This window comes from Camelus ferus, chromosome 2 (genome assembly GCF_009834535.1).
Source record: "Camelus ferus isolate YT-003-E chromosome 2, BCGSAC_Cfer_1.0, whole genome shotgun sequence".
Taxonomy (NCBI): domain Eukaryota; kingdom Metazoa; phylum Chordata; class Mammalia; order Artiodactyla; family Camelidae; genus Camelus; species Camelus ferus.
The window spans coordinates 80,572,433-80,588,616 of NC_045697.1; the positions used below are offsets into that span (position 1 = coordinate 80,572,433).

General features: G+C 35.7%; 1 protein-coding gene across 3 annotated transcripts in view; it reads right to left on the reverse strand.

Moving 5' to 3' along the window:
* Positions 1-16,184, reverse strand: part of ARSJ (arylsulfatase family member J) — a 68,240-nt gene that overhangs the window by 30,425 nt on the left and 21,631 nt on the right. The window lies entirely within an intron of this gene.

The window sequence follows — 16,184 nt, forward strand, 5'->3', positions numbered from 1 at the left end:
GGATCAAATCCTGGAGGGGCCCTGAAGACCTACTCAATCAATGGTAGTAGCTTCTGAATTCACATGTTCACCCCCTCTTCTCACTTCTCATGTCATTCAGCTCAAATTAATTTACTAAGCAGCTTTGGGATCCACATTCTATAAATAAAGCCCAATCACATAATACTGCTGCTAAAAAACCAGTTACCTACAAAATACACAAAGTATAAGACATCTCAGAATGTGAAGGCCTTGAAATTATTGTGAATTTTCAGAAACTCAAGTAACAAGGGCCCACTCTGCCACTGTTCCAAATAAACCCCAAACAACATCACTCCCGTGACTTTATTCAGAATGAATCTTTATTCTGGAACCACTTCCACCGTTAAAGGCCCATTCTGAATGCCACCTCTGTCGTGGAGCTTTCCTCCCTCCTTCAAGCACAAAGTAGAAAACCATCAACAATCACTAGGGAACGTTCTTGTTAGATTTGGCAAGGAGTGGAGATGAGTGATCTCAGATCTTCATTTTAGGGCTGGCATATACACAATGGGCAGTGCTGCTGGAACTTCCAAGTTTTTCCTTAAAATGGAAGTCATAAAAATATGAAAAATATTTACCACATGTTTATTTAAACAGTACCCAAGACATATGTTCCATTATAGCCAGGCATGAATAACCCTCTGGAACAGCTAACAGATATATGGGAAGAAAATATCTGGCCTAATGACTCAGAAATTTACCTAGATAGTGAAAAACACTAACAACTAGGAGTACAAAGCATCTTTCTACTAAGGATCCCAAGAAGCTCATTCACAAAGGCAGGCTTTGACCTTTTAGTGTATCCCAATATGTGTCCTCAAACCCAAGCAGTATCAGGGATTTTCTGTTGGCTACTAAGATTCTTTTGGTCAAAGTTCATCTTTGGGGGATCAGAGCTGCTCAGGTACTTTTTCAAAGTTGACACGGAGGAGTCAGCACCTACAATAAGCTCCAGTTTCAACCCTCCCTGCTCTTATTCCTCTCCCAGGCTCCTATGATCCTGAATCCTTCACACCTTAGCTCATAGCTGAGGACTCGGCTGGTTCCTCTTAGTCCTAGAGTACAGAGACTCTCTGCCACTGTTACACTCTGCTGGGACATAGAGGACCAGATTCATACTGTGCTGAGCACCTTTCCGTGTTGTCCCACCACATTACATGTAGCAGATTGGTTTCCTATACTGAACAGAAATTCCTGTGTAAATATCTCAAACACATTTTATTGAGGCTTGCCTATGCTTTCTTTTAACACATATTAATTGAACACTCCTTTGGGATAGGCACTAAAGCGTGTGTGAGACACAGCTCCTCATTCCCTACAGGGGAGTCAGATAATTAACAATTCAACCAATCAGCAAATAAGAAAATTCAAGTCGTGATAACTGCTATGGAAAAACTAAAGCTAATGGCAGAGTGACTGGAGAAAGGTACATTAAGTAGGGGGAAAGGGAAGGCTTCTTTGAGGGTGTGGCTTTTGCCCTGGCACCTGAATGATGAGACGAAGCCAAGTAAAGATATGGGGGTAAGTCATTCAGGCAGAAGGAAAGGTAAATGTAAGAGAGAGATGGTTGGCTAGAGCACAGCAAAGGAGGGAAGATGGTAGGAAAAAGGCTAAGGGGGCAAGTAGAGGCCAAAATATGCTGGACTTTGTGGGTTGTGTCATAGAATTTGCATTTTACTCTAACTGAAATGGTAAAACCACTGGAAATTTTTAAGCAGGGGAGTGATATGATCTGATTGAAGCTTTTTAAAATCTCTTTGGCTAACCTGTGGAGAATGCAATTTTGGTGGCGAAAGAGGAAATAATGTGAATGCTGCTATAATAAGTGGCAAGTGATATCTGTGGGTTGGCCTGTGGTTTAGAACCAGGAGACTCAGAGAAATGATATTTAGGAATTTATTTGCTTGTAGACCTGACAGAGCTAGACATGGGATGTGTGTGTGTGTGTGTGTGTGCACGCAAACGTATGTGTATGTATCTGTGTGGGTCTGTGCCTTTGGGACGGAGAAGATGGATAAACAGAAGCCAAGATGATTTCTAGGATTTGGAATCAAGCAATTGTGTGGACAATGGGAAGACTATAAGAGGAATGTATAAAGAAATTCAAAGCTTTGTCTTCAAGACTGAGGCTGCTAGATTAATCTGATAGTTCCTCATAAGGCAGATTTCTTGAGGAAATATAAGATTTCCTTATAATTTTAGAGTTATCTAGTCACTAAAAGGGATTCATTGCCTAAAGGAAAAATAGTTAAGACTAACTTGCCAAATAAAATTACATACATTTTAAAGGAAATATTGTCCAAGACATGGAAATGGACAAAAGAGATTTCTGAGTGTCCTTTCAGGGCTGTGCTGGGAGGTAGAGTGTTCTATGGGATCTTCTGGGGACTATCAATTCCACAGGGGTATGGGTTTTATTATTGACTTGGCTATTGTATAACTCTGTAGGGGTTAGAAGTTAAGGGGTAGAGAACTGAGGGTAATAAAATGATTCTTGTTCATAGCAATGCAAATGAATTTTGTTCAGTAGAAATAGAAACAACTGCTTTCTGCCTTATAAAAAGGTCATTCCAAACATTGTATTTTATTGCCCTATTAATATTAACCAGTTTTGCACCTATTAAAATATTTATTTTAGCATTCGTGATTGCATATACATTATTCTTGAAATTCTCATTTGAATATTGATTTCTACGTGGTTCCTTCCTTAAACTGATGAGTTCAATAAAACCTTCTACATGTTTAATTTATATTTGAATGAAAGAAAAAAAAATTTATCTTTTGAAATTACATGTGTTAAAAACCAGATAACAAGCCCAAAATGGAGTCACCTGTGCTAAGCTCCATGTCAAAAAACCTAAACACTTAACCTAATTACAGTTTAGGCCCCTCCAGAAATAGAATCTTAAACCAGTCAATTAGGAGCTGCCTGATCAACACTAGTCAGGTAATCTGCCTGATACAGCCTACCATCCCTCAAAGAAAGTAACCTTGCAATAATTAAACCATTCCTTTGTCTAGTATAACTTCCTTGTTCTGCTTCTTTTTGCCTATAAAAGCTTTTCATTTTATACAGCTCCTTGGAGCTCCTATTTATTTACTAGATGGGATGCTGCCCAATTCGAAATGAATTTTGCTCAAACTCAAAAGTTTTAATATTCCTCAGTTTATCTTTTAACACATGGTAACAAGAATAACAATAGTGCATTAAAAAATCAAGGGAAGTCTGAATTTTGAAGTCTGAATAGAAAGTTATTGGCTGTGATTAGATCTTTGGTGATCTCTCTTAAAATGCCCATTTATGACAATGAGACAGAAAAGGACAGAAATAAGTAAATCTTCAATAGTTAGGAATATAATTGTCTAGCAGAATATAGGTGATATCATTATTGTGATGGAGTACATATGAACCTGTTTCTGACACTCAAATGCTAAGGAATTTTGAGGAAGGGGCGTTTTTTGATCATCTTTCGAAAAAGGTTTTATGAAGAAGTATGAGAAAACTAGCTTAATTGTCATCATAAATCTCATTGCTACATTTTCATATTAAAATCCTTAATGCAGTTTACCTTTATGTGTCTGACATTTATATACAGAGGTATAACCATTGTTTAGAAGTAGCCTGTATATTTGCAGTTTGCCTGTTCTTTGATTTCTTTTTACTCTCTTCCTTATGAAATGAAAAATAATTCTCCTAAGTAATTTCCACACAGCTTCTTTTCTGATTTGAACGAACAATCTTGGTTGTTGGGAGAGGATCCTTGGGGCATAGAAATATCAGTCTGTTCAGAGTGATCTAGGAAAGTAATTTCTCACAAACTGCCTTCCTTCTACTCTTTAAATTTCCTCCCACTAAGAATCACTTCTTGGTGTAAAATAATGTGCCCTGTGGTTTTGGGGATGAGTAACTTAAAATAAAGGAGGTATAAGTCACTTCTATCTACATTCCCCAGGTTAGAGAAGAGGAAGTAAAAAGTGAGCTGGAATTTACTCGTTTGCTCTCCTAGATGGCTTTCTCACCACTTTCTTATCTGCTTCCTTCATGCTTTTCTAAAACTGTAAACAACAAGGGACTGTGCTTGCTCTCCAAAATTAAAGTGAAAACAAATCCTCAATGCTATTACCACCATCTTTGAATGACTCACAAACCACTAAACATAAATACAATGTGATGCAGTCACACAGAGCCCAGAGAAAACTCCCTTTTATAGCAAGTGGCATTGCTAGGAGCATAAAATAATGTACCCAAGGGAAAAGAATGTTGAGATATTGAAGATAACCTAAATATGCCATGGTTTACAGTGGATCAGCATCCCAAATTTCCCACATGGTCTCTACTGAATATTTTAGAGTGAAAAACGAATCAAGAAAGATGGTATTATATATACGCAGCACACACACATAGGTATACACACACGTGTGTGTGCACACAAATGTGTCAGCAAATATGATTTATATATTTAATATGCCAAACTCTCAAGTTCAATTTTGATTCACATAAATTTACATTCCTCCTTAGCCTTAATAATAGCAATAATAATGCATATATAATATTTTATATTTGTATAAATTATACAATTAATTTCCACACACATTATTACAGTTGAGCTCAGTGTGCAGCCATGAGGAAGCAAATGCAGTATTAAAATTGTTTTGGTGATTTGAATTATAGCTATTTTGTTTTCCAGGTTCTTATTTTCTCTTCCTAAACATATTTGCTGTTTTTTTAATTATACAGGTTTTAAGGATATTGTAATAATAGTTAAAAGTTATTTGTGCAACTTAGAAGTTAATATAATCAAATCTTCATCCATTAGAGATGATGCATTAGTAAAATGGAGTAGTATCCAATAAATGATGATTCATTAAAAATTTTGATGAATATCACTTCTTATCAATTCCATAAACTAGGTGGAAAACATTTTATTTTTATTTTTGTCAATAGATATTTTATACAACATTGACACATACAGTAAAAATTTTCAAACTATCATGTTTAGGTACTTTGTGATTTAAAAGTGAAAAAAATCGCTTTTCTTTATTAGGTAGAAAATAAACTGCCTTAATTAAATAAAGAAATTACACAGACCGTATTTTACAAGTTACTTAATAAATTTTGCTGTTTTAAAATCATTTAGCTTGGGAAATCTTATACTTTCTTTGGATAAGTATAATATGGTAAAATATATCACCAAATTTACCTGGTTATAGAATATTTTAATTATAGCATTTGGAAACTGTCATTAACCTTTTTAATCTAATAAACTATATTAAAAGATAGTGTTTTATTTATTATATTATGAAATGATGGGGTTCAGGACACACTACCCCAAAATATGGCACCTTAGTGTATCGACTATTTTAAGCAGCAGAAGCAGGAAGGTCACTCTGATCTCCCCATTTCTTTCCTGAAAGCAGAAGATAGACCTCCCATGTGAAAGGTGCCCTCCCTGCAGCAGGAGGAAGGGAGGCATTCACATCACCAGAGAAGGGGAATTCAGGGCAGAGAAGGCTGTATAAACAGCTGCTGTTACTTCTTCTCCATTTACTACCCACAGCCCACTTTGTCTTGCCAATTCTTCACAAATTTGTTTCTTTGTCCAAAAAGTATACAAGCTTCCTGCTCTGGTTACTTCTTCCCGTCTTTGTTCTCTAGTGAAGGGTCCAACGTTCATCTAAAAATTCAGTAAACTTTGTATGCTTTTCTCTTGTTTATCTGTCTAATATCAGTTCTTAGGCCCAGCCAGAGACTCACAGAAGGAAGAGGGGATTTTTCCTCCCCTACAGAAGTATTATGCTTGTGAGTTATTTATGGCTTCATTCTGCTGTCTTATCTATAAGAGCTTGAGTAAGGAATTACTTGTTGAAATTTACATTCTTTCGTAACTATAGATCAGTAAACCCAAAAGGTTTATAACCACCAAGAAATGTGAACTAGGGAAAATTTTTAAATTATTACTCTTCACTTCAGAATCTTCTTTACAATTAACATGGTAGAGTTGAACGTTCTCTGGAACCCTAAAGACGTACAAAATGTCATATTTTGTAATATCTAGGCAGTTTCACTTATTTTAAAACAAACTGCTTATACTTTTTATGCTCTGATAATAGTTGCAAGCATGCTACATTCTAGAATTTTTTTCCAAGGATATTGTTAACATTATCTTTATAGCTTTGCATTTTTATTGTGCTTTACTGATTTTATCTATCGATGTCTAGGCAATCATATTTTAGAACCAAATTCCTAAGTGTACTCTGGGAAACGTAACAATTATATCACTGCAGGAGCACAAAGGGGAGAGTGCAGCCCTGTGTCACAAGTGAGCTGGATACAGCTATTCCACATCCTCTTCCAGGCTTCTTGGATATTTGTCTTTGTTCTTAGAATTTTCTGTATCTCTTCATTTGGCTCTGCTCTTAAATTTTTTTTTTTTAAATGTATCTCTTCATTGCAACAGATGTTCAAAGAGTTTCTTAAAGTCCACTTTTAAGAAATGTGCTACCTCATCTACAGTACTTTATCTTTCTCGCTAGAATTGAAGATGAGGTAAATACAAGGGACCATCTCTTTCCTCCATGCTTGACTTTTATCAGAGGAAGAAAAAGCACACGGATGAAAGAGGAAGCACATGCTATAATCTGTCATTTCTCAACAAAGTCCATGATCTGCATACAATGAACTAGGACTGGTATTCAATGACCCACTTTCATTCCACAGATATTTACTGATAGCCCCTCCAATGTCCAACTTAAAAGTAGACAGGACTGAAGGTGGGATGGTACAATTCAGGGGTAGAATGCATGTCTAGCATGCACAAGTTCCTGGGTTCAATCCCTAGTACCTCCATTAAAATAAATAAATAAAAGCTATGTAACTCTTCCAAAATAAAAAAAATACATTTTTAAAAATGTGAAATAAAAAAAAATAGACAGGAATGATGTTAATGTGGAGTATTATTGAAGTTTGACCAGGCCTGTCCCTGTGCTAACGGCTTTTACCTCCTTCTTCCTGTTTATTCCTCATTATGACACCATGGGTTAGATATAGTAGTGTCATTTTAAATATGAAGAAATGAAGGCATAAGGAGATGAAGCTGATGGTCTCATTATTAATAAAGCACTTTTGAAACATGTAGAGTTACTCTACGTATCATATTAGCTCCTTATGCCTCCCAGCATCCCTGCTAAGCAGATGAAGATCATTGTTACTTGGCTTGAAGCCTCTCCTCCACTTGATTTTTAAAGGTTATTTGGAGGAAAAAAAAGAGTATGGGGGCATTTTCTCTCCAAGGTTTTTCCTACTTTTAATCTGAGAATGGAGTCATACGCTGTAAACGCCAAGAAGTTCTAGGGGTCCGCAGAAATGCATGCTACACAGATGCAAACTATATGGTTTCTCAGGAAATAAAAAGAAGTTCTAATAAAATGTACTGAAAAGTGATTACACAGGAATAGTAATAAGAGGCTGTCTGAAAGGAGAAACCTGCTTCGAAAGAACAGCTTCTCTATTTCCCTCCCTTTGAAGCCATTTCAGCTGTCCAGAGTTGCGCTGAAGGAAATCCATCACAGAGAAGAAAGGACATTTCTATTCTACACCCTCCCCATTCCTTTTATGCTCCCCTTAAGCCTCCCTCCCCTGCACCCTCACGGTTGCTTCACTGCCAGCTGGTGAAGGGAAAGCTATTCCTAGCACAGCAGATGTAGGAAGCACCAGCCAGATGAGCCCTGGACCTGGCTGTTGGTTTGGTTTGGTAATAAGGAAACAGCTCAAGAGAAACACAGGAACAGAGCGCAGAATCATTCTGCTTAGAAGCATTATGCAACAGCTGTGAGATAAATCTTGAAAGAAAGAGGGGAAAAAAGAGGGAGGAAAGAAAGAGGGAAAAAAGAGGGAGGAAAGGAAGAAGGGAATAAGACACAGAGAGAGAGAGAAAACTGATTTTGCTTCAAAAGGCCTGCAAATTCTGGAGTTATATAAATTCTATTTGTTCTGTAATAGGAATATCAAAACACTGCGCATCAGCTCCTTAGGCTTAGCTAAAGTGCCTGTGTTCTCTTCGTTTTTATAGCTACTGATTTATAAAGGCTTGTATGTTAAGAGGCTGTGCTCTTCTGATTATATCATAACTGGCCATGGGAATAGGAATTATTTTCTCTGGAGTATGTTCTGAGACAGCATCCTATTCTTAAAGAAATCTGCATAAAGCTGAAGCACTGGCATACTGGTTTGGCTGAAATAGTATGTGATTCTGTTTATGATACTTCCTGTCCAACTTTGTACAAGTTTGGGAGAAGGAATTGGGGAGTAAAAGAAAATAAATGAAGGTTTCCATATTCAAAGAAAAAATGTAAGAGAGGGAAAGGAACCAGAATCATAGAAGTTAAAAATACATGAGAAAGTCATTAAAAACCCCAAACAGTAAAGCTGTAAAGAACCACATGTAGTCCGACAGCTTGTCCTAGAATGCTTCCAGGGGTGGGGATTTCAGTTTCTCACCAAAAAGTTCATTTTATTTCTGAAGAGTTTGCTAATAGAAGGTTCTTATTTGGTTTGATCCAGGTTCTACTCATCTGGAATCTTAATAAATGGAGACTCTCTTCCACATTACAGTTCTTCAAATACGTGCAGACAGTTACCATGTTTCTGAGTTGTTTCAGCTATTTCAGCCAATCCTCACGCCCTGCGGTTGCCAGATTTCCTCCTTGGCATGCACTTCAGTCTTTCGGTGTCCTTCTTAAAATCTGGCACTGGGAATTGAACACAATACTCCAGATGTGGTCTGAACAGTGCAAAGGTGAGCGGCACTATTACCATCCTTGACGTGAAGTCTATATTTGATGAGGATCCACATCAGTTTATTTGGCAGTTCATCATGTGGTTGGCACATGATAAGCTTGCAGGCAGCTAAAACCTCAAGTTATTATTTTTTGTGTGTGTATGACTTTCTAAAGCCAGGTTTCCTACATCTTGTAGAAGAACAGTTAAGTTGGTGAATCTACACAGAGAACTGCCCACTTCCTGATGTTTTTGCTCATCCTTCCTGCTACTTAATGACTTAGAAGATACTTGATTTTGTCATCCAATATGTTAGCTGTTCCTCCCCTGTTAATTCTGGTAAATATGTGTCTTTATCTGAATCATGTGTTATCGATTTTGAGGGGACAGCACTGACTCTGAACAAAGCCTTATGAAATGTTGCTGGAGACCTGCCCTCAGATCAACTTTGATTTATTACTCAGGTCACCTAGAATGACTCATTCAACTTTTTACTTATCATTCAGTCTAATTTTTTATTAATTGAAAAGGATTGATGTTTCTACAAGTTTTGTTGAAACTAAGATATTGTATACCTATAACTTCCCCTGATGTTGGCATTCCAAAAGAAAATTAAATGATACTTTGGGACATGATTTCTTCTCATTGAACCTGGGGTACATTCTAATGATCACTGATTCCTTTACTAACTTACTCAATAACAATCATTGCCTAGTCAAGTAGAATTTTTAACCAAGCCACCATAATCAGTTTTTCAGTTTTGTTCTTATAATCCAGACTTTTCTCTTTGACACCGAGATACTGCTCATCTTCAATATTCTGATACATTTGCTTTTCAAGAGTCTTCAACTGTTGCTTCTCAATTTTTTCACACACGTGTTAATGTACAAAATATAGCATGTAATTTAATCCACTGTGGAGTCTCAATTCAGTTAACCATTCTTAGTCTCTTAACTCAGGTAACCAAGTGCCTTCTACAAGGACAAACCCCTGGATGAGGTAGTGCTGAAAGCAGTCACTAGAGGGCAATAGAGGGCTGAGAAATAGGTACTGGACTGAGTGACAGCAGGTTAGGATCCAGAGACCTACCTCTAGGCTAGAGAGGGCCAGCCCTCTGTAGAAGAAGCGAATATTTAGGCTTATCCAAAAATTCCAGTTTAGATATACAGTTCACATAAGAACTAGGATAGAACTGGGACATGATCAAGGTGGATCTGCCAGTCAGCACTCAGATGGAGAACACAGCAATGACAAACATTTTTAGGAAGTTGGTATCAATGTCAGAAAATGGCCTTGACAACAGGAGTCTTGTCATGGTCAAAGTCTGCATTCAAAGCTAAGATCAAAACAGCACAGACTCAGCAATAATAGCTACAGTATATTGAGTGTCTACTATATGTCTAGCAATAAACCAACAATCTCTCCCATTCTTGAAACAACCTTTGGAAAGTAATAGCATCCCCATTTCATAAAAAGGAAACCGGAATTTAAGAAATTAAGTGGCAGAGCTAGGATCTAGAAAGGTCTGTTGAGCTCCAAAACATGTATTCTTTATGCTGAAAGGCTACAGAGTATCCTGATTCAATAATTAGAAGTCTGGGAAGAAGGCATGGTAAAAGCTTGTGACAATCTGCTTCAAAGACCTGGCTTTCTCTCAGAATTTGTGGAGAGTAGACACATCCCATTTATCTTGGGCTTCTATATGTTAGTAATCATATCCCATCAACTCTTCACAGTTTGAAGTTCATTCTGCTTTTGAAGGAGGGTGAAAACAAAATATATTCTATTTTCTTTAAAATCTTGAGGTAAATGTATATTTTGTAAACATATCACTTTTTTAGTCCTATGGATTAAAAAAAAACTTAGTGTAAAAAAGATTCTCAGTAATAATTTGAATTTCAAATAGAACCTACACCTTTTGGCCTCAAATACTGGCCACGTAAGTGTAGCACCAGCTCGTCCTAGTAAAAATGCATACTAATTAATTATGGGAGGAAGTATTTAAAAGGATAAAAAAAGATTTTCAATTTTAGTATCTGTAAAACCAAAGAATAAGATAAGTGGTAGCATAAAGGTTATTTAAAGTGCTGAATGCTAAATAGCTTAGATGGAAGTGAAGTTAAAGTGCTCTGGGGGAAAAAGATTCAAAAGGTAGCAGAATTGATGATAAGGTCACTGATGTCAAAGATGTCATGTCATGGACTGATGTCATGTCACTTATGCATGACATAAGTTTGAATAAAGTTGTTTTAAGAAATGTGAGATTAAAAAAGGCAATGTTTTTAAATGTATAGGAAGCATTCTAGAACAAGCTCTAGGAGTAAGTAAAGAAGTATGGTTCTTTATAGCTTTACTGTTCTGTGTTTCTAATGGCTTTCTCAGCAAAGAAGTAATTAAAATAATATATTAAAACCAAAATCTATTTTAGGCTTTCTGAAAGGATGTCCTCTGGTTTCCCAGAGTCACTGACATCTCATTAGATATCTGAATATATTCATTACATATCTGAATATGTGGAAATTTGTTAACAATGATCTCCCTTCTCTCTGCCTCCCTCTTTCCCAGCATATGAGAATATTCCTTGCAATTAATACAGATTTCTTCTTGACATTAATATTAATAGCTTTCTTTGATCTTAAAGAATATAATCTGCAAGGAGTATGAAATAGAACAAAATTTCAAGTTTATGAACATAAATCCATAATTCATATTATTTCCTTGTGTTTCCATCCTTTATGAGGATACAGATTTCAAATATTTGTAAAAGAAAATAAATGAAATGCTTAATTCAAATTCTGCCTTAAACAAAATACCTAGGAAGCTCTATGTTTCAAAAAACTAAAATACCTTCCTTTGTTTCATTTAAAGTTAAACATAGATTGTACTTTAGAAGTCCACATCAATCTCCTTTAACTCACTGCACAAACTGTCCCATGGACAAAGATTTCCAGTTATTAAAGGCATTTTTCGATGTATGGAGATTACCAATAGGTGGGAATGTATCTCACAGCAGCGAGAGAGATGAAGCCAGCTGGTCCTGGGCAGCAATCCACCAATGGCCCACTTGCTGAAAGTAGAGCCATGCCTTTTAAATTTGCACTGTTTCTAAAATGTCCATGGACATTCAACACCTATACCCCAGGAGCCAGATGTCTGGAACCTCTTAGAAATAATTTCCAATTTGTTCTAATGCAGTAATGCTTCCTCTTTGTTATTCTCTGTTCACGTATCTGTCTTACGTTATTTTGGTCCCCTTCGTTCCCCTAACAAACAGAGCTATGTTCTTCTCTATCCCCTTCTCTCAATTTCTTGACTGTTTTCTTTAGCATATGAGAGCACACAGCATCTGTTTCTGAGTCTATGCCAGGTGGATGAAATTAGCTATTGGAGAAATCTGAGGAAAAGGAGATCAAGGTACTTTTAAAATAGGCAGGAGATAATGGAAGGGTAGAAAAGGAATTGAAAGATGGAGACGCTCATTATCAGGAAAACACTAAAGCCACCTAGAGTTCTGTCAGACCCAGTGGCATGGACATCTCGTTTGAGAAAGTCCTTGAGATGGTTACGGCAGACATACTATATCTACCTCTCCCTACCCCAAATTCTCATTAAAATATATCAAAGTAAGTGGACAGACTGGTTATCATTTACATGTTAACTCAACTGATTAACCAACTTCTTTTAGGTCCTAAGTCTACATGGACTCATGGTAATCTAAATCATTATATAAACAGGAAATTTGGGGAAAAAAATCAACAGAAATACTCAGAAGCCAAAGTTCCATGTCATCCTTCAGGGGTAGTGCCAGGGTTTTTCTTATAAGAGAAACCATTAGGATGCAGTCTGTTTGGTTTTTCTAAGCACTAAATTTATATGAGTGGAGCTCAATAAATACCATGAAAATAATAATGTCAAACATCTGTAGAGTACTTTCCAGTCTACACATTCCTTTGTTTAACCTTCATAATTGTTATAACCCTCATTTGTAGATAAGGGCACTAAATCTTATGGAGGTAAAAAGAACTAGTTAAGATCACATTGGTAAACGACAATGTTTTAAACCATAACTTTCATATTCCAAAATGAAATTTTCTGATTCTAAATCTTGTTTGTGGGTCAACATTTGCTTCTGTGGACCAACTTACCCTTGACCTAGCCCAATATTCAAGTGACTATGAGTAGAGGAAGCAAATCTCACTCTATCCTAGGAGACACACTCTCCTTAATTTGTGAGATTGTAGTCCTCTGCTTCATACAGTCTGAATGAGGCACTGAAAGTGAGAAAATCATTTTGAAATATGAATTAGATCATGTCACTGCTCAAAACTTTTCCATAGCATCCCATCACCTCTGGGTTAAATTTTAAAGTCCTTACCATGGGCTGCAAGACCATATGTAGTCTGGCCCCTGACTCTGTCTCTGTTCTCGCTCCCTACCACACTCCGCTCACTCACTCCACACCAGCCTCCTGACCATTTTGCAGCCATGCCAAGCTGGCTCCAATCCCAGGCCCTTAACACTGTTGCTCCCTCAGCCCAGATCAACTGGTTTACCTTGTTCCTCGTTTCATTCAGGTTGCAAATGTTTCCTCTTCAGAGACACCCTCTCTGAGTGCCCTATAGAAATAGTTCCTCTCATTTTCTTTTTCCTTAAGTTGCTTTATTTTCTTTTAATAGTATTTACCACTTCCTGACATTGTATCATCTTTTTATTAATGTATGTATTAGGTACAAAAGCGCCATTTTTACAGGTTAAAAATGTTCAAATATCAGAAATTTAAATGATACCACTAGTAGGTATACATGCAACCTGTTCATTTTCATTGATATATTTTTATTTATGTGAAAAAATTTCATGTAAATTCACTTCTGTGAGGAAGAATGCAATGTTGGTTGGATTATTGCATTGTATCTAGTCTATACTACATTATTTCATAAGTTTTGTTTATTTTATAAGAGTAGCTATTGTCACAAAATGTTCTTTTGGAATCATAAACATGCATTTATTATATATAAACTAGAGTATATACCTACACAAACCATTATTCAGTTTATGAAAATTAAAGTGCTTTGCTAACATTTACTTTACATAGAGTTCTTATTACGTGTGTAACCCAATCATGATGAAACAGAAAAACACTCCACAAAAACAGAAAGTCAAGGAAGTAAGGCTAAGGAATGAATTAAGGTATTTATAAGTTATGAAAATGACAGCTCATGGCAAGTGTTCTAATCCCACTGAATATAAGGAAGAACAGAAGCAGCTTAACCGGAATTTAAAATTGGTTGGGAAAGGGAATTTTCCTGCTTATGTGGTTAGAAATAACCATGACTTTTTTAAATCAGAAAAGGCTTTGGATTTTTTTTCTCTAGTTTTTTTTGTTTTTTTTTTTTAATGAAAATTACCTTGGGGGATTGTTTAGCTATCCTGTAATGTCAACTTAACATGTGGCCCATGTCCAAAGCTGCTATAGAAGGAAATAAAACTCATTCCCAAATTGTTCTGGGATAATAATACATCCTTTTATTTATAAGAAGACAAAGTACATAATTTAAACTCTGCTTGTTGGATCCTGAAATTAATATATTAAGGAAATAGATAATAAAAAATCTTTCCTCTTATAATAAGTAAAATTAAATTATTCAGTAAAGGCAAAACAATTTTAAAACTTTAAAAGATTTGATTTAAAATTCACAGTAGCAATAAATGGTAGCTATTTGGCTTACAGTCTAATGATAACTTCTCCTTTTCCCTTTCTCTTCTCTTTGTCTCTTTATTTCCAACTAACTTGATTTAGGCTTCTCTTTAATTATCTGGAACAAAATATAATTTAAACTATAACCAAATATTCAATGAAGCCCATTGATAACCTATGGAATGGGAGAAAACATTTGCAAACAATGTGACAGACAAGGGCTCAATTTCCAAAATATACAAACATCTCATACAACTCAATAACAAAAAACAAACAACCTAGTCAAAAAACAGGCAGAAGACCTAAATATTTCTCCAAAGAAGACATACAGACGAGTAACAGTCACATGAAAAAATGTTCAACATCTCTAATCACTAGAGAAATGCAAATCAAAACTACAGTGAAATACCACCTCACTCTGGTTGGAATGGCCATCATCAAAAAGTCTACAAATAATTAATGCTAGAGAGGGTATGGATAAAAGGGAATCCTCCTACACTGTTGGTAGGAATGTAAATTAGCATATCTACTATAGAAAACAGTATGGAGGTTCCTTAAAAAACTAAAAATAGAGTTACTATATGATCTATTAATCTATGCCTGGATATATATCTGGGAAAGATGAAAGCTCTAATTCTAATAGATACATGCACCCCAATATTCATAGTGGCACTATTTACAATAGCTAAGACATGGAAGCAGCCTAAACGTCCATCAACAGATGAATGGATAAAGAAGATGTGAGTGTATACACACACACACACACACACACACACACACACATATATATAGAATATTACTCAGCCATAAAAAAGAATGAAATAATGCCATTTGCAGGAACATGGATGGACCTAGAGATTATCACACTAAGTGAAGTAAGCCAGAGAAAGATAAATATTATATGGTATCACTTAAAGGTAGAATCTAAAAAATAATACAAATGAGTCTATACACAAAACAGAAACCGATTCACAGACATAGGAAACAAACTTATGGTTACCAAAGGGGAAGTGGGAGAAAGGGATAAATTGGGAGTATGGGATTAATAGAAGGACACTACTATATATAGAATAGATAAACAACAAGGATTTACTGTATAGCATAGGGAACTATACTCAATATCTTGTAATAAACTATAATGGAAAATAATTGAAAAAAGAATATATATATATATATATATAATATATATATATATATAAAACTGAATCACTTTACTATAAACCTGAAACTAACGCAATATTGTAAATCAGCTATGCTTCAATAAAAAATAAAGATAAATTTAAAAAAGAAGTATTACAAATATACTGGAAATTAGTTAGACACCCATTCATTTAATAAATATTTATTGACTGTTTACGCCATGTAATGTCAGATATGGGGAAATTTAAATTTTTAAGATAAGGCATATGCCTTTGAAGAGCTCAAAGTGCAATGGAGAATATGGTGATGAGAGCTGTAGTACTGATAAGTGTAAATAAAATATGTGAATAAAAAAGGAGACACTTATCTGCAGGAATTAGCAAAGGAAGTAAAATTTGATTTGAGTTCTGATGGATAAATCACATATACACAGGATGAGAAAGGGGTAAAAGTCACTTCAAAAGAAACAGCACAAAAAGGCACCAAAGTATGAGAAAGGGATAACTTCATGAAATGGTGACATGATCAGGCATGTAAGTAGATTATAGGATA